Raw genomic sequence first — 19,197 nt, forward strand, 5'->3', positions numbered from 1 at the left:
ATATAATCTGATATTACTTTATGTATATGGTATTAATATATATTATATATACATATGTATGTATATATACATAAATATACATATGCATATATGTGTATGTTTACATATATGTGTGTGTGTGTATATATATATATATATTTTCTGATATAATTTTCCTCTACTGAATGATCTAATCCTCTCTCTATTTTGTCTTCCTTCGCTAAGTCTCTGTTGTACTGGTGAGTCTTAACAATGAGATTTTCACTGAGTTTGTGGAGGTTTTCATTTCCAGTATCATTTTAGGTTTTGATTTCTTTATCAATTTGAAATTGATTTTCATGTCTTGGACTGAGTTTTATGTCATTCATCTCTTTGTCCTTTTTAAGTTTGAACATATTTATAATCATTCTTTTAAATTCTTTGTTTGGAAATTATTCCAGATTCATTACGGTACAGAACTATGAGATTTATATTTTTAAGAAGTTTTTTGTTTTATTTCTACACTGAATGTCACACAACTGAAGCTAATTCCTTGGTGTTAGGGTTTCCATTGCTGTGAGAAGACACCATGACCTAGGGCAGCATTTAACTGGGGCTGACTTATGGGTTTTGAGGTTCAGTTCATTTTCATCATGGTGGGAAGCATGACAGTGTCTGTCCAGGCATGGTGCTTGAGGAGCAGATAGTTCTACATCTTGTTCTGAAAGGAAACAGGAGAAGCGTGGCTTCCAGGCAGCTAGGAGGAGGGTCTTTCAAAGCCCTCCCCTACAGTTAGACACTTCCTCCAGCAAGACCATTCCTACTACAACAAGGCCATACATACTCCTAATAGTTCTACTCCCTGGGCCAAGCATATTCAAACCACCGTATCACCTATCACCTTTCTTCTCTCACTAAGTTGTTTACAAGGTGCAGAATGGGGCTAATTTGTAGCAATATTGGCATGCTGATTTACTCTATCTAATATTTGGGAATTCAGTCTCCTTCTAAATTCTATTTCTCATTTAAAGTCTGAAATTTACAGTAGTTTTGTCAAGAAACTTAGAAAAAGTTCCTCCTGTGATTGTGGACTTGGCCTGTGTCTCAAAGGTAGACAATGATAGGGTTCTGGTCTGTGGAGTACATATGGTTCCTAGAGTTCCTGGAGATAGCAGCTTAGGATATCACAAATCACAAAGAGAGGGAAATTGTTCAAGGGGAGATGAAAATCTCTTCTAAACCTCAGTAGGTTTTATAAATTAATTACTTCATTTAATATGCATATGTGTATTTAATGTATCTTAATCTATGCCGCCATCCTTGCTTCCCTTTCAATTCTTCTTCTGTCACCTACTTCTCCTTTCAGTTTTGTATACTCCATCTCTCTTTTGTAAATTTGCTGCCCATTAAGTCCATTTGGTGCTGCTTGTACACACACAGGTTTGGAACCATCTATGTCATTTATATATATGGAATACAGGAATATAGATATGGATATAGAGATAGAGATATGAATAGACACAGGGATAGGATAGAGATAGAGATAGAGATAGAGATAGAGATAGAGATAGAGATAGAGATAGAGATAGAGATAGAGATAGAGATAGAGATGATAGAGATAGAGATAGAGATGATAGAGATAGGATTTCTTGACAACTTTCATCCAAACTGGGATTTTGGCTGGTTTCAACTGAAGAAGACTTGTGTATAAAAGTCCAGCCAGTATGAATTGTTGAATTGTTGTTTGCAATTGCACAATCCTATTCAAAAATACTGCTTACTAAAGATATTGCTCTCTCTGGCTCTTCCATGGTGATTCCTGAGCTTAAGGGTAAAAATGCTATGATGTGATATTTAGAGCAGAGCATTCCACAGCTTCTTATTCTCTTTATTTGTATTAATTCCCATACTCTGCAAAATAAATAAATAAATAAACTTCTCAAATGACATTTTGGAGAAGCAAATTGTCTTTGTTGAATAACCTAGGAGAAAGGGTTTCCTATGCCAATACCCTCCTGGGTACAGAGGGAACTGTGAAACTGCCACTGATTCATGTAGAAGGAATGCCTGCCAACATGGAGGCATCTGCTATAAACACTCTGAGCACCATGTTTCTACCCTGCTGGATATGCTGGCAATTTCTGTGAGACAACTCACAATGAGTATGTTTCAAGCCCCTGCTACAGTGAGGCTGGAATCAATGGCTTCTCCTGCTTTGGCATGCCTGGATACATCGGTCGGCATTGTGGCTTGGAAGTGTATAAGTATATCTCTGATCCCTGCAAGAATGAAGCTTTTTTAGTGCACATGTGTATCCCATTTTTAATTGGGCTATTCAGTTTGTTCCTGTTTAAGTTCATTAATAGTTTATATATGTTGGATATCAGGTGTCTGTAAGTTATAGGTCTGGTGAAAATCTTTTCCCCATTGTGAAGGCTGCATTTTTGTCCTAATTATGATGTCCTTTGCCTCCCAGAAAGTGTCCAGTTTCATGAGATCCTTGTTATTGCTTGTTGATCTTAATGCTTGACTTGTTGGTATACTATTCAGGAAGTTGTCTCCTATACCTGTGATCAAGAGTATTCTCCACTTTCTATTCTATCAGATTTAGTATATCTTGTTTTCTGTTGAAGTTCTTGATCCATTCTTGAATGTTGTACAGGGTTTTAATATGGATATCTTTAGAGTTTTCTATATGCAGACAACCAGTTAGGCTATTACCATTTGTTGAAAATGTTTTCTTTTTTCCATTGTATGAAATTGACTTTGTTGTCATACATCAAGCTTGCCTGAGTATGTGGGTTTATTTCTGGGTCTTTGATTCAACCTTCCTATGGTTATGCCAATACCATGTGGGTTTTATTACTATTGCTCTGTAGTACAGCTTGTAATCAGGGATGATATTACCTCCTGAAGTTGTTTGTTTGTTTGTTTGTTTGTTTTGTTTTGTTTTTGTTTTTAATTGTACAGGATTATTTTATTTAGCTTGTTTTATTTACAAAACCTATATGTATGACAGGTAAGGGTGGTTTTTTTGGTACACAGATATCACAAAATAGGAAAAGTCAAAGTGGTTTTATGGAGAAAGCCTGAATTGGTTTCATAATGTTATTCAAAATCTTTTATCTGTACCAGGTTAGATTCAGAGTTCTAAATTGAAAAACTGGGGGGTTTACTGTATTTTCTTGAAAGTATTTCAGTCAAAAGACAGGTATATTCATCGTTATGAATGAATTTATATTTTAAGTTAGTGTTTTTAATTCACAGTATAGAACAGTAAATTTCTGTGTGTCTGAGTACTTAATCAGAAGACAATAGAATTATATTATTTTATTTTTCTTCCCTACTTCACTTCTAGTCTCATCTAAGTATCTTGGATTCTCTTTCAACAAGGAGTGACTGTCTATTCTGAATATGTAATTCTTAGTGTTATACCCAATACTATGTAGTTCCTAAATAAAGGAATCATTGAATGTTGGTTTCTGTGACAATCTGTATACCACTCTACAAGTATGAAATAGCATGTTCTACCATATTTTGAATTTCATTATTGTGTTTTAATTTTCACATTATTTGAGAGCCTAAAAATAGTTATTTCCATGTTATATGTCTCTGTTGTTTGATGGTGACATTATTATGAATAGAAAGAAAATCAAAGACAGAAATTAAAAGACCATTTTAAAATATTCCCTGTTTTGGGGGTTTACTCAAGGTTGCTAAGCCTATAGTCATTACAATGATCAAATTTCAGAATATAATCATCACTCCAGAAAACATACTCTTTGATAGTAGATCTCTAGATCCTGGAAAAAAAAGTACTAATTTAGTTTCCATCTCTGTGGATTTTCTTCTTTTGTATTTTAAGTATATCATTCTATGAACATCATTTTAAGGTTCATCCAGGTTTGAATTTGAATACATACTTTATTACCTTTTGTGGCTGACTAGCATGAAATGGAAACAGCACATTTTATTTTTCATCCATCTATTCGTGAGTAGAGCATTGATGTTTGTGCATAGTGCTGTTGTGCACCTTCATATGAAAGTTTTTTTAATCTAAATATTCATAGGGATTGTGGCTGGGATTGAAATTGTTAGACCATATGTTACCACAAGATTGACCTGAGGAATGACCAAACTTCTTACAGAAGATTTGCAATATTCTTATTTCTTTAATCACAGCCATTCTGGTAGGTTGTAAAGCGAAATCTCAATGGAATTTGAATTCACTTTACAGAAAGGACTGAAGGAGCTGAAGGGGTTTGCAACCCCATAGGAAGAAAAGCAGTACTAACTAACCAGATGCCCCAGAGCTCCTAGGGACTATACCTCCAACCAAAGAGTACACATGCAGTGGCCCATGTCTCCAGCCACATATGGGTATCAACGGGAAGATAGGCCCTTGGTACTGTGAAGGCTCAATGCCCCAGTGTAGGGGAATGCCTGGGAGGGAGTTGGGGGAGTCAGGGGTGGGAGGAGGAGCACCCTCATAGAAGCAGGGGGATGGGGTAGGATAGGGGGTTTCCAGAGGTGAAACCGAGAAAGGGGATAACATTTGAAATGTTAACAAATAAAATATCCAAAAAGAAAAGATAAATAATATTGAGCATATTTTCCTATACATACAAGCCCCTTGTATATATTCTCTGGATAAATGTTTGTTCAGATCTGTTGTCCACATTATAATTAGGATATTCATCATTTCATTATATATAACATAGTGGCTTTCAAAACCCTTCTTCTTTCACTAGCTCACAAATTCCTGCCTTGTGACTATATCTGAATTATATAAGATAATCTTTCATGTATCAGGAAATTCATAAAGAAGTTTATCAGTGTTCATGACTATTCAAATATGCATACTGTCAACTTTGTAACTGGCTCTAATATTGGTGGAGATTAAAGTCCCTATCTGTAACGTTGTAACTTTGATTCATTCACTTAACCTGCACAACATTAATTTTCTCATCGGTTTAGAAAGTTTAATGGGAATGAACATTCCATCCTGGTTCTTAGAAGTGAGAATGTGTTTAACTTATTGCTCTATACACAGAAATCATACATTTATATGTTTCAGGTGCCCCAAGATACAGACACAAGGTGATATTGATTAAACATCCTGAGTAGTTATTGGTCTGGTTCACAGTCTCTGGTTTTTGCTGCATTATCAATACAAGATCTTCATCAGGACTCCTCTCAGAAATCCAGCTCTTTTCTGGTTTTATGAAGATCCTGCATATTTGGTTTTGCAAGAGTGGCCCCTTCTCAAACTTCTGTAGTTAATCAACTGAGTAGGCCAACACAAAGGCCTGGATCTGGGCCTGGGTGTTAGCTGAGTTGGTCAGCCCTCCATTTCTCCTACTCCCACACCACCAAGGTAATCTTACAACACTACCCTGGCTAGCTTACCCAAGAGCCAAAATAGACAAGGGGTAGGGCCAGTTTTCCTGCTCTCATGCCCTCTCATGATCACAAGCAAGGTACCAGTCTATTCTCCCAAGTGCTGCAACCACTGAAGAATAGAGACAGCTATTACGATCCTTAGACATTAACAGGGCATCTGGCAGCAGCCCAGGCAAGGATGTCTGTATGACCTTTGGTGGTAATGTTGGCAATGGATGTTGACAGACTACAGCTGCTGCAGGCCCACAGATCCAAACTTGTACACAGTGGCAGCATGGGCTGACACTAAACTGTAGCCTCAGGTGGCATCACAGGCTACTCAGATCAGGCTGTTCTCACTAGTCTTGCCTCCGCTGTTTTGATTCTTTTCATGATGCTCAAAATATTATGCTTTCCTCCTTTCCCACCTCTTCACCACATACTTGCATGTCATAGTGGCACCAGTGGCAGGCCCCTCCATCAGCTACACTTTCAATACCTGAACTGAGCAAAGCACTTTCAAGGCACATGTACTATGCTATGGAAAATCAGCATGATAATGATTTACCATCAGCTTAATTATACCATTAGTAAATATGTGATTTTAAATTCTAGCTCAAATGCCAGAAAGAGCTCTTAGTAACAGAGTTTGTTACTCCATCTTCATAATCAAGATATCCACAAAAAGCATGGTATACATGAATTATTCATTATTAATGCTTTAAGTAAAGAGGTTGTTCAAATAGTACTTCTGTACTCATGCAGACCTCAAGGATTTAAATCAGTACTCACTGTTCGAAAACCTGAATTAAGAGTAGATCAACAGATGTAATCACCAAGGTTATCTGTGAAGACAGCCTTTCAAAGGAAATTACCAAAGTTTCACTGTTTGTTATAGCATTGCCTACCTTTTTTTTTGGGAGCAGGTTTAGAGATAGAAGCTGAGGGATGTCTGTGGAAAGCATTGTTACCTAGCCATTTCTACTGTGGAGAGTTCAGTCTGCAAAGTTTTAGTTTACATTGTGCTTATGACTCTCTCTACAAAGATGTTGCAATTATAATGTGTTGATTGGTGCTCTGTGAATCTGAAGTAAAAGAGGCAAGATTTCACAGTGAAAAACTTGATTTTTACCCTCCAATCAAGAAGTGATATTCAGCCAAAAAATTAAAATACTCATAAGTACCACATCACTATTTTCTCTTATTGGAAATTTAGCAAAATGAAGGCAGTCAGTAATGTTTGAAGATTGCAGATCCTCTGTAAACTGGGTAGTAGGCAAATGCTATTAGCTAATCTTTACAGGACATTTGTGGTGTGTGTGTGTGTGTGTGTGTGTGTGTAAGACTTTATCATTTTTTCAATTATTTATTATTTGCAGTAACAGTTATTTTGCATTCTCTGATTATAGGATTTTAAAATTGGCAAGATTACAATCCTAGTGATTGTTTGCTGATATCCATATAATGTATAGCTTGATGCAGAAGATTTAGACCTATCCTCCATTCAACAAGTCATTGTCTCAAAGTGTACAAGGTCAACCAAGTAAATAGAGAAATGCTGAGATAGAAGGAAAGCAGGCCAAAGCAAGCAAGGTCACCTTGAAAGCATATAAATGATTGTATTATTCAGCTAAAATCCATTTGTTTGCCTGATATTGTCATTTTTCTCTAAATCATTGCATTGTTCACAGCTCACTAATCATCGTCAATACATCATTATCTCCTAATAATGGGAGCAAATCTAGTCATTATAATTTCAAGAAGTGGACTAACTCAGCACTCACACTTTCTGTAATTGTGTCACTAATACTAAGAAGGGAAATCTAGGGATTTTTCTATAATCATAATCTACTTTAGTTAAAGTGACTCCTTAATAATATGGCCATGTTTATTGTTGTTCGGCATGTCACTCTGAAGCTTTAGATAAGCGTATAAAAATCACACTGGTGAGAAACTCTTTTTATTTTCAAGGAACTTTTATAAAGCCCAATATTAGCTAATATTTTAGATCACTCCAAACACTGTAATTGATTTAAACAATATGTACACCAAAAAAAGAGACTTTGTATCACACAAGACAAAGTTGAGCATCAGATTTAATATAATAAAATGCTGATATTAGTTGTATAGCCTACATATGACATTGCTTTTAAAATCTATAAATCAGGAATGCAATCATATCCTATACAGATATGTTCTATATTCAAAGGTAAAATAAAATAAAATAAAGGATATGCATTTCTATAAAAAATAAGACAGTACACTTTAGTTTCTTTATGGGAATTATATTTGTAGTGCTGCAATGCAAACATGAGTTCTATTAAAATATATGCCATTTCTATTAAATATCTGTGCGTATCTGTGTTATGGAAAAATGACAAAACATGTCAACAATATAGAAGCTCTCTCCAGAGTTAGAATATAGGCACTGCTTTATGGTAATAATCTCATGTCAAATAATGACTAGTAAGAAAGTGACTGTACAAAAACAGATTCATAAAAATGTCAATTACAATGTTAGCTACAATTAAGCTCTGTTACAAGCAATTGAATGTTTTTACAACAGATGGCAAGACAACTTCTAAAATCTCTATGAAAGAGAAATTTTAATTATGAAATGATACATGAAAAACACCAAAATTTTATAAGTTTATACTGATATTAGGACAATTTTAATATCCAGAAATGTTTGTGAGGAGAAATCTATAGAATGAGCAAATCTGATACAGACAATGAAATAATTTTATAATTTAAAATAGGTGAAAGATATAGCAGATGTTAAGAATTTTTAAGGCTTTGTTCTTTGTGATAATCTAGAATTACCTTTCTAGCTATTTATATTATATACAAATGGCAACAGTGCTTGCTGCATTCTCTACCCTCTTAAGAACAGTGCTTTGGGCATCACCATCCTTTAAAAATAATAGGCCATTAAGTTTAACTTGGAATAAAATATTTTCAATGAAATACCTGAAGTTCCCAGTAATGTCCCATTATCTTTCACACAATTTACTCTCAGCTCATGTGCTCAGACTTTCTTTGTTGGAATGTAAGTGTAGGGCATCCTTCCATGGCTTGTGAGATCCTAGTATGAATCATCACTAACACTGCAGCAAATACCTAAGGGCCTCTACAAGTTTATAGTTAGCTATAAAATGTTGTATTGAATGTAGAATTTTAGCACTTTCTGGTGTCCTTCTCATGCTAAGGTGATAATCGCACCATTGGGCTGTTTTATGAGGCATTTGTTTGCCTCCAGAGTAGATAAACTAGAAGAGTGATGGTTAGAAGTTTCATCATGATGGCAGAACAGAGTATTCGCTTTGGATAGGCTGCCTAAAACTACATGATAGAGTGATTTATGTACAAATCTCTCCTGCCTGTGTTTCCACTGTCTACTAAGGTAAAAGTTAATATAAAATTACTATATGATTCATATTTCTCAAAATCAAACCAAATAGGAGCAAAAGAAAAATTCCCATTTAAAAATAAATTCAAGTTTCAAATATTTGACTGATCTGTAACTAGTGACTAGAAACATGGACCAGATTCAATGCCATTAATGGATGTATCTCATATTCTGAGCTGTCCTTAGACAAAATGATTGTATCTCATATTCTGAGCTGTCCTTAGACAAAATGATAGGCTAAAGGTCTCCATAGGTTGTGTTAACAAGTTAATTCTAAAATGTTGATAAAGTTTCATATGAATTTACCTCTTCACTACAATTCTCTCAATAGTACATTGAATTGTTTGGAAAAAGTTGGCATGCCAAATAGCATAAATGTGATTCCTAATCCGTTTTAAAATCAATAGTTCATTTTAAAAATATTTGGAAATTGATTTTTTCAGAATAAGATAGTAAAGCCAGTGCAGAACTTATATATGTCCTTTACCTAATTTTCATTGCTAATATCTTACTGTCATGCAGTGCTCCACATCGGCATCCAATATCACTAATAATTATATTCCAGACTGTTTGAATTTACTTAAAAATGTTTTCCCAGTGATGCTTATCTTCTGCTCTGAAACTTATCTGGAATACCATGTTATATTTAGCATAATTACCTTTAGTAATAGTAAAATATGGCACACATTAATTATTTTATTCCAATAAAATATCATAATATACACCAGAAACATTACGAATGTTCCTGTTGCATACCAGAGGCAATACTAGAGATAGGTGTCTGAATATTTAGAATCTCAGTCCAGCTTAAAATGTCATTTAATTTCTTTCTTTTATTTCTGCACACACACACACACACACACACACACACACTATATATATATATATATATATATATATATATATATATCAAACTATATTCTGAGGTGACCTCAGACCAAATGATAGGCTAAAGGTCTCCATAAGGTATGTGTTAATATGTTAAATATTTATATATATTTATTTAATTAAATAATATATAATATTTATAAATATATATAAATATTTAACATGTTAACACACACAATATATGTGTGTGTATGTGTGTGTAATTCTATATATACTGTGTGTGTGTGTGTGTTTGCAGAAATAAAAGAAAGAAATTAAATGACATTTTAAGCTGGAATGTATTTCTGCAAACACACACACACACTATCTATCTATCTATCTATATAGATAGATAGATATATGATCATAGCTTCCTAATTTTTAGTCACCTTGATGTTTGTTCACACATACTTTTATAGCATTTTCTTTTTATTGTCATTATTAGCAATCCAAAAATACTTAGTGGTAGAAAATATTCCTCACGTCCTTTTTATTTGAGGCCATAGTCCTTCAATGTGCTTATAGTATGCATGTCTCATGCTGGTCCTGACTATAGGCAAGAGAGAATAAGTTAACCAGGGGTCACCTTGCCTGAGTCCTACATTGCAATGTGGAATGAAAGTGAGTATAAGACATACTTGCTGATTTTGATCATTTCTACTAAGGAAACCCACAGGTAGTGTTGATGGGGATCAGTGAGTATCTTCTTATGCACTTTCAGGTTGATGGGCCACTCTCATGGTGTGGCTTCATCATTGAAACTGAGAAAGATTAGTCAGGAAGAGGACACAGAAAGAGCAAAGACCTGTGAACTGACAAATGCTTAGAATACTCAAAGAAAATCCAGAAGTACAGTATGCATGCTTTACTGTGAAAGAAGAACACTGAAGGGCATGAGTTGAGGTAGGATGAAGAGAACAAGGAAGTGCCACAGTGGTGCTTCTAGGAAAGGAAGTTCACTGGGAAATTCTATGCATAAATTAATTATACTTTGAAATACAACTTCCTGTGAATACTGACTGATGTAACTCTAAGGGGTGAGGAACCAGATAGGGCATCTCAGACGACTGGTAATCCAGATCCTTTCGCTAATGCAGTAGTAGCTTCATTACCTCAACTTCCTTGAGGTTTAGATTAAGAACTTACTGTATTAAGATTTTAGTAGTGATGACTTTAGTGGCAACTCTCAGATACTAGCAATGAATCCACATAGACTATTTCATAGGTGTTCTTTCCACAGGAGAAGGAATATAGCAGCTCTTGTTCTAATATACCCTGAAGAATTACTCTTAACTGAAACCCTACTATGGAGTTATACCATTTCATGCTTGAAATTTTGAGAAATGTCAACAACAAGAATAACATGTTAACCTTTATGCAGGCTGTACCTTTAGAACACTGTCTCATGATTTTAATCCAGTCGATATAGGACTCCTGGAAGATCCATCTCAAGCTAAGGACGACTTTGTACCTGCTCTAGCTTTATAAATGAGAAATCTAAAACTTGAGGGACTGACAATGTTTCAAGGATACAACTAAAAAGTGTCAGAAAAGAGGCATAAACAGTGCCCAGATTTCTAAACCTCTAGGCAGTGCACAGAGTTTAGTCCAGATGGATTAGGAAGAGAGAGCTGTGCTGTGCATTCCATTGCATTGAATTTTTTTCCCTTTCACCCATCCTGTGCCTTTTTCAAACCCCATGACTGCATCAAGTTTTTTTCAGCCCATTATCACTACCTTTGTTAGATGAAAGATTTGGGGAATATAAATATACACTCATTATAAAATGAATTCTGATGACCTTTTCGTATTTGTTGTGTACGGACTGTAGGCAGCAGTTAAAGATGAAAAGGAAGTGGCATTGAACCGTCTTAATTATTGTTCCTGTTTCAGACCTTTAATATAGCACTGGCTCTTGCTGACACATCTAAATGAAATTTACTGAACTCAGAGCTGTGCCTTCAGTGCTCATTAGCAGATAACTGACAGGACATTTGAATTTTCACTTTACTGTTTTAGAGAAGAAATCAGCATGCATTTCAGATTTGGATGTTTTATGTTACATGTGGATTACCTGATTCAGAATTACTATAAGAGCACTCTAGTGAAGAAAAGCCTAAAGTGAGATCACAGAAGCATAACAGGAAAGAGAATGGAGGCTGTACTTAGTTAGGCTTTTAGTATTCTAAGGCTGAGCTAATATGACTAGTGTGTGAGTGCAATGCACCATTGTAAACTGTGCTATGTAAGGAAAGTTAAAACCAGGACTCATGGTGTAGTTCTACTTCCACCAATATGATGGCCATCATTTCCTCTGGCTGTAGGTCCATTCACTTGAAATTCACCTGTACATCACTGATGGAAATGACCTCTAAAAATTAAAGACCTGGTCACATTGTAACCTACAAATTCTGTTGCCACTTTTATCACACACACAAACACATATATACATATATATGTATATATGTATGTATATATATATATATGTGTGTATATATACATGTATATATATATATATATATATATATATATAGTGTATGTGTGTATTTTCTAACTACACAGACAAACACACACATTTTTTTAAATTTTGCTGGTAATTCTGAATTCATAATTTGAATTAGCACAATTAAGGCAATTGGTTAAAGTAAATGAGAAGAAGATAATTCGTGTAATTGTAAAACCAGCAGTAAATATTGTTTTCCTACATTTTGTATGGTTAAACAGAGCATAGAGGAGAATGAAGTGGCTTATGGCAAGACGTACAAAGATAAGACCTTGAGTTTTAGGTTAAAGCAACTGGAGAAAGATGTCAAAGGTAGGCTAAATACTGTAGCAGTAATTCAAAAGCATTTAAGCAAGTCTTTAAAACACGAGTAAGAAAACTGAATATAGATATGAACTTTGAGCAATGTCGAAGACAGGGTTTATACAAAAGCATGTCTCCTATAAGAGTCTTCTATAGATATGTAAGAAGATAGTGATCTGTGCACAAAGCAATATAATATGTAAAGTATGTGGAAAATCACGGAGGAATAAATAGAATACAAATTCTGATCAATGAATAGAGAACAAAAGACTGTAGAGTTTTCACCTCTAAATTGGACAGACATATCATACATTTCCAACAAGTCTCATAGATCTCTGAGGAAGAGGAGATAGAAATGTTGGTGGTTGACCTCAAGGGAACAGTGTTTTACTGAGACAGTGGGTATACTGTAATAGCTCAAAAAAGCCTGCAGGAGCTCAAGCTGGACAAAATTCCAGCATTAGTGGGAGAGAAAATGGTATGAAATTCCACTAGATGATGAGCTGCTGGAAAAAGAAATGATAGTTTTTTTTAGCCACATGATTAGTCGGACAACACAACTGGACCCGATGGGGGAAACATAAAAGAAGAAAATTCAAAGTTGATGAGTAGGAAGTGGCTTAGTTAGGGTTTTTATTGCTGTGAAGAGACAACAAGACTATGGTGCTTCGTGTATAAAGGAAAATATTTGGTACTTGTAGGAGGAACAGCATGGCTGCCTCTCAATAAACATCAGGGGCTGTGCAGCTGCAAAGGTAATCTCCTACAAGAGGATCTAATTGAGGACTTCCTGAGAGACCAAGGATTGTTGGCACAGACAATGGCAGCCAATCTGGGAATGTTATTTAGAAGAGATACTTTCTTCGGACCAATTGGACACAGGTGAAGGATATTAAAAGAGTGTACAGCTGCATTCTAATGAGATCACTGCCACAGTTTCTCACCTGATCCTGGAGTCTGTTTCTTGCCACCACACCTCCAAACCTCAAGGACAAGTAAAGTAGTAGGGTCCAGCAGTGGGCAGTCCAGGGCACAGTCAACAGTGATTGACTTAACAGTCCAGAAGTTTAGCCTGTCATCATCACTGTGGGAAGCATGGCTGAATGCAGGCAGACATAGTGCTGGAGAAGAAACAGAGAATTCTACATGCAGATCTGCAAGCATCAGGAAGCAAGAGTGAGAGTCAGCCAATGGGTCTGGCTTTAGCTTTTGAAACCTCAAACCCTATCCACTATGACATGCTTCCTACATATATGCCATAAGTACTCCAACAAGGCTGTCCATCCAATAATGATCAGTACACAGGCCATTTTCATTAAAAATACCACAGGAGAGGTGGATAAGGAAGCCATGGAACAGTTCAGGATGGAGATAAACATATACAAACTAAACATAGCTCATGACACTATTTCATCAGAGCTTATAATTGTATGCATTAGAAAGATGCTCAAAATATGTCTGCAGGTCACTTGTCATTAAAATTTCTTTACAATATGATTGATATTATCAGAGAATCTCAAATCTCAACAGTTTTCTAGGGTGCTCTGACTCAGACAACATTTTACCATCATACTTAATTCTAACATAATTATGTTAGAAAAATAATGCTCAGTATTAGTGCTCAAATAATTATCAAATCAATAAAATGTATAAAGTAAGTTTTAAAAATCTCAAAACAGCCAACTTGACTGGCCAGCTTTTCAATTATGTAAGTAGCTATTAGTGTCTCAGATGTTATTCATTAGGTTTGATTCTAAAGAAACTAAGATAGATAAAACTTCCTGCCTCAAAATAGTTCAGTTAAGTCCAGAGAGACTGTAAGTTTTCATGTGTGTGGTTGTGTGGATTCCACAGGGAACATGAAGAGGTCAGAGAATAACTTTAGGAATTGGTTCTTGCCTTCTCTTTTGTTGTGGCAGGGTATTTATTATTATATTTATTATACTTTGTTCTCAAGGCCAGCTGTCTTATCAAGGTCTGACTATGTCTTTTTGTGCTACCTCCCATCTTGCTGTAAGAATATTGTGAATTCTTAGTATCCTCACTGGATCAGGGTTTTTCTTACAGTCCATTGATCAAACTCAGGTACTTAGGCTTGTATAGGAACTCACAGAGCCATCTTTTTAAGTCTTATAAGTATAAGTCTTATCATTGTATCATCTAAGGAACACATTACAGTGTGAAGAATTACTCAGGATATTAAGATCATAAATTCTCTTGGGAAGACTGATGATGGTTTAGTCAAATCCTCTGTAGAATATAATGACTTCTAATTTTAAAGAATGAGCCCATAAAAACATTTGAAGTCACATAAAAACAAGGCTAGATATGGATGGATTAGACAGAAATAACTCACAAAAATTGCACATACCTTTATAAAGTATTGTTTTACATAATTGGTTGCTTTGGTCTAAAAGTTTGTACCTGTTAAAAACAGAATATTTAGGTTGAAATTCGAGTTTCCAATTTGAAAATCCCTTGAGAAACATGGGTTAAAATCGGGTCCTGCATCTGGCTTAGGGCTGGGACATCTGGATGAGGTGAGATGCTGGAAGTTTGAGTGCAGACACCCCATAGCTGCTGGCCAGGCATCCATCTGTGAGGAGCTGTAGGACCCTAATCAGAGGTTCCTGCAGAACTGCCAGAGTTGACTCTGACTCTCAGACATCACAGATGCAGCAAAATCAGGCTCTGCGGTCCCTGGGCCTGCAAGGAGGCCAAGAACAACTGGTTCTGTGGAAAAACAGAACAGACTAGGGAGTGACTCTGGCCTGGGGCTGAAGGGAAAAGGGCAGGAGGAGATCTCCAACAGGTTCTTGCAGAGATGGGAGTGTCTGTGACTTGCTCAGGTAGGTAGCTTGGCTTGGTGGTTATCTTGGCTGAGAACAGAAAGAGGCCTCTCACAGGAGATTAGACTCTTTAGAGGAAGACCTGCTCCATTGCTCCAGCACAGCAGATCCAGATGAGAAGAGAGTATGTGGTTTTAAAGTGTTTATTGTCATACCAAATAATTGTGATAAGTAAAACCTTAGGACTCTCTGGGAAGGGGAGCTAAGAGGGTTGTAGAGGCAGAGAAAGGCAGAGAAAGGGAGACAGTAGAGAGGTAGAGGCCTGCTCTGGCCATATGGAGAGCAGGGGGATCTGAGGGGGTAGGAATACAGAGAGAGGGGAAACAAAAAGCAAGAGAGAGATGCAAGGGTAAGAAAGTAAGAGAGGGAGGAGGTAGCTAGCAACCTCTTTTATAGTGGCCTAGGCCTACATGGCTATTGCCAGGTAACTGTGGGGGTGGAGTCCAGACAGAATTCCAGAGGCTTGGGGCATTGTCCTACATGACTGATGTCCACAGAATTAGGGAGCTGAAGCCTCATGTCAGGAGCCTGGTGCCTGGGGGCATGCAAACACCTTCCCTTGCCTTGCAAGAACACCTGCTGGGTCTCTGGGGTTTAAACATAGCTCAAACAGAAAACAGGCTGCCTTTCAAAGATCCACAGAGAAGTAGGGCCTTAGGAAGATGACAAAATCATGAGGGTATAGTTTACCTTAATGGATTAGTATCCTGAAAAAGAGACAATGAAGAGCTAGCTAATCTCTTTTACCTCTAGAGAATATAATGAGTAGAACCTCTAGTCACCTCATCATACACCTAATTCCCTTTTTCTTTTTAAATTCTTTAATCTTTTTGTACAGTCCAAGCATTATCCTCCTTCTAGTCTGCCCTCTGACTCTTCCATATCCAGTTCCTCCTCCCTGTTTCCCAAAGGAAGTTCCCAACCGCCAATCCCTACCACAATAGACCTCTCTACTCCCTAAGGCTTCAATTATCTGGATGGTTAGGTGTGTCTTCTCTCAGTGAGGCCAGAACAGGCAGGCCTCTGCTGTATATGTGTTGGGGGCCTCAGACTAGGGGGTCCAGTTTCGTTGAGACTGCTGGTCTTCCTATGGCGTCACCCTCCTCCTGAGCATCTTACCTCTTTCCCTTCATTCAAACTCAATGGTCCCTGGCTTCTTTCCATTGGTTGAGTGTAAGTATCTGCATCTGATTCTTTAAGCAGCTTGTTGGGCCTCTCAGAGGGCATCCATGTTAGGCTCCTGTAAGTAAGCACACTAGTATAGTAGCATAGTATAATTTTAGGCCTTGGAGCCTCCCCTTGAGATGAATCCCAATTTGAGCCAGTCACTGATCCTCCTTTTCCTCAGTATCATTTCCTTTTTTTTTTTTTTTTTTTTTGTCACTGCAGTTCTTTTAGACAGAAACAATTCTGGGTCGAAATTTTTGACTGGGATGGCACCCTGATCCCTCTACTTGATGCCCTGTCTTTCAACTGGAGATGGACTCTACAAGTTTCCTCTCCCCACTATAAGGCAGTTCATCTAAGGTCCCTCCCTTTGATGTCTCTCACCTCCCATGATTGCCTGTTTTCATTATTCCTGATGCCTCTCAGTGCTTCACTCCTGTCTTGCCCTCCAAAATACCTAATCATGATCCTCCTTTTCCCTCCCCTCTTACTCAGGTCCCTCCTCTGTCCCCTACCCAATGATTGCTTTCTTTTCCTTCCCAACTTGGAATGAGGCATCCTCATTTGGGCCCTTTGGCCTATTAACCTTCTTGAGTTCTGTTGGTTATATCCTCAGTATTCTGTATTTTTTTGTTTGTTTTTTTGTTTGGCTAATATCTACTTATTAGTGAGTACATACCATACATGTCCTTTTGGGTCTGAGTGTCCTCACTCAGGACAATATTTTCTAGTCCCATCCATTTGCCTGAAAACTCATTATGTCCTTGTTCTTAATAGCTGAGTAGTGATCCACTGTGTAAATGAACCACATATTCTGTATGCATTATTCCATAATACTTAATCTAGGAGATTCTGTCTTTCAGAACTCTCAAAGATAAAATTAATTAATTTTAACATTCCAATTCATGAGGGTTTTTTTTTTCTTTTCAGAAAAGACACCTGGGTGTTGGGAGAGGGAAAGACAGCACAATAATTCAAATAGAACTTAGATTAAAGAGATAAAAATGATGGATGAAACTCAGGTACAACAACAAAGCAGAAGAGAGAAGAGAGGAGGGTCCTTCAATACTTTTTCTCTAGCACTGCTGTCGCTACCATCTCTGACCAGCAGAAAAGAAGCGACGAAACTGATGTCCTTCTCAACACAGTTTATTCAGGAACTTAACAATGTGCAGGAAAAAGAAAAAAAAAATGCCCCAACCTCTCTCAGCCATCCCCCTTTATCCACTCTAGGCCACTCCCCACCACCCCAGTCCACGTAGGCACAGTTCATAGGCTCAGGACTACATTCGTCATATCATCTGATCTTACGTTGTGGTGCATCTGCTCAATGCAGCTCAAGGTACATGGCTATCTTGAGGGATATGAGGAAGTCAGGTGCCAGTCATAAGACTTGGCAGCAGTCCCGGGCACCATCTTGGGGCCGCGGCCACACATCTCCCCCTTATTCTTTAAATTGGCAGAGAGAATGCCTGTCTTAGGTTGCCCCCTGCAACAATGCTCCTTACCCGTTATCAGGAGACAGACAGCAGTAGTCTGATCACTTTCTTAGGTTGGTAACACATCCAGGGTGTCTTACCGGTCACTGACTACTCTAGCATGCCAAGCCACACTTGAGAAGATTGTCCCATCTCCGCAGCTGCAAAGGCTTGTATCAGCAGAGCTTGAGCCCTGCGATGGTGATGTTGCATGAGGCAGATGAGCCAAAAGGCCAGGACACTGATGAGCATGCAGCACAGTGCCAATCCACCAATACCGGCCCATTACTTTAGTTGTAACATAGTGGTGGCAATCCAATTTGAAAGTCCTTCAGCCATGGATACATCCACCCGAGTGGAATTGATATGGACTATTGATTGTCTCAGCTTTCCGACCAATCCATCAATGCTTGTACAAATTTCCTGCAAGATACTGGGAAATATTGCGAGAGACAGTGGTAGCATGGCTACTATTCACAAAAGGCACAGAAATAACACATAACCCAGAGTATTTCCATTCACATTCCAATTGACTGAGTTCCATCAGGACATCAACTTGTTCCTATACCAAATCAACCCTCTGATTTAACAATAGAAGCCCTGCCTTTAACTGACTGTTGATATTTCCTTGAACCTCCAAGGCCTCTACAACTCTAACAGACAAATTATTAACAGCAGCTGCAGTCTGTACAGTCCTGGTCAATGACACGGCTGCAGCAGTAGCAGCCATGGCAGAAATGGTGATGGCAGTAATTATGGCAGCAGTAATCCCAAAATTGCTTTTGGGTCTAAACAAGGTCATTACCGAAGGGGCTTGCATGGGCCATGGTACAAATCTAGGCATTCTGGTCACAATAGCTAAAGAAAACATAGAAGCATTCCAACACATACTATAAAAACAACTATCCTCCTTACCTTCTACAACATCATCAAAATAACTACCATTATAAACTAATAATACAAAAGGAGGCCAAATGCATACAGGTGTGGCTTTAAAGGATACATTCTACCCATAAGCAAATTGAATAACGGAAGACTCAAATAATACAGATCCATTCCAATAAAAGCTAGCATTTCCCCACACCCCACCCATCAACATACTCAAAAGAGAAAGATCTGTACAACTCCCATTTTATCCCACACAACAGCCAAACATTAAAGGGATTGCTTGCCCCTCTCTGGGCTGGATTTTGATACATCCAATTAAACCCTGAAAATGTTTGATTATGACTGGTACTAATATAAGGGGAAAAGGTAAAATACTTTTTCACAGCCCATGCA

This window comes from Mus caroli, unplaced genomic scaffold, assembly GCF_978045245.1.
Source record: "Mus caroli unplaced genomic scaffold, Mus_caroli_1 scaffold_1, whole genome shotgun sequence".
NCBI lineage: Eukaryota > Metazoa > Chordata > Mammalia > Rodentia > Muridae > Mus > Mus caroli.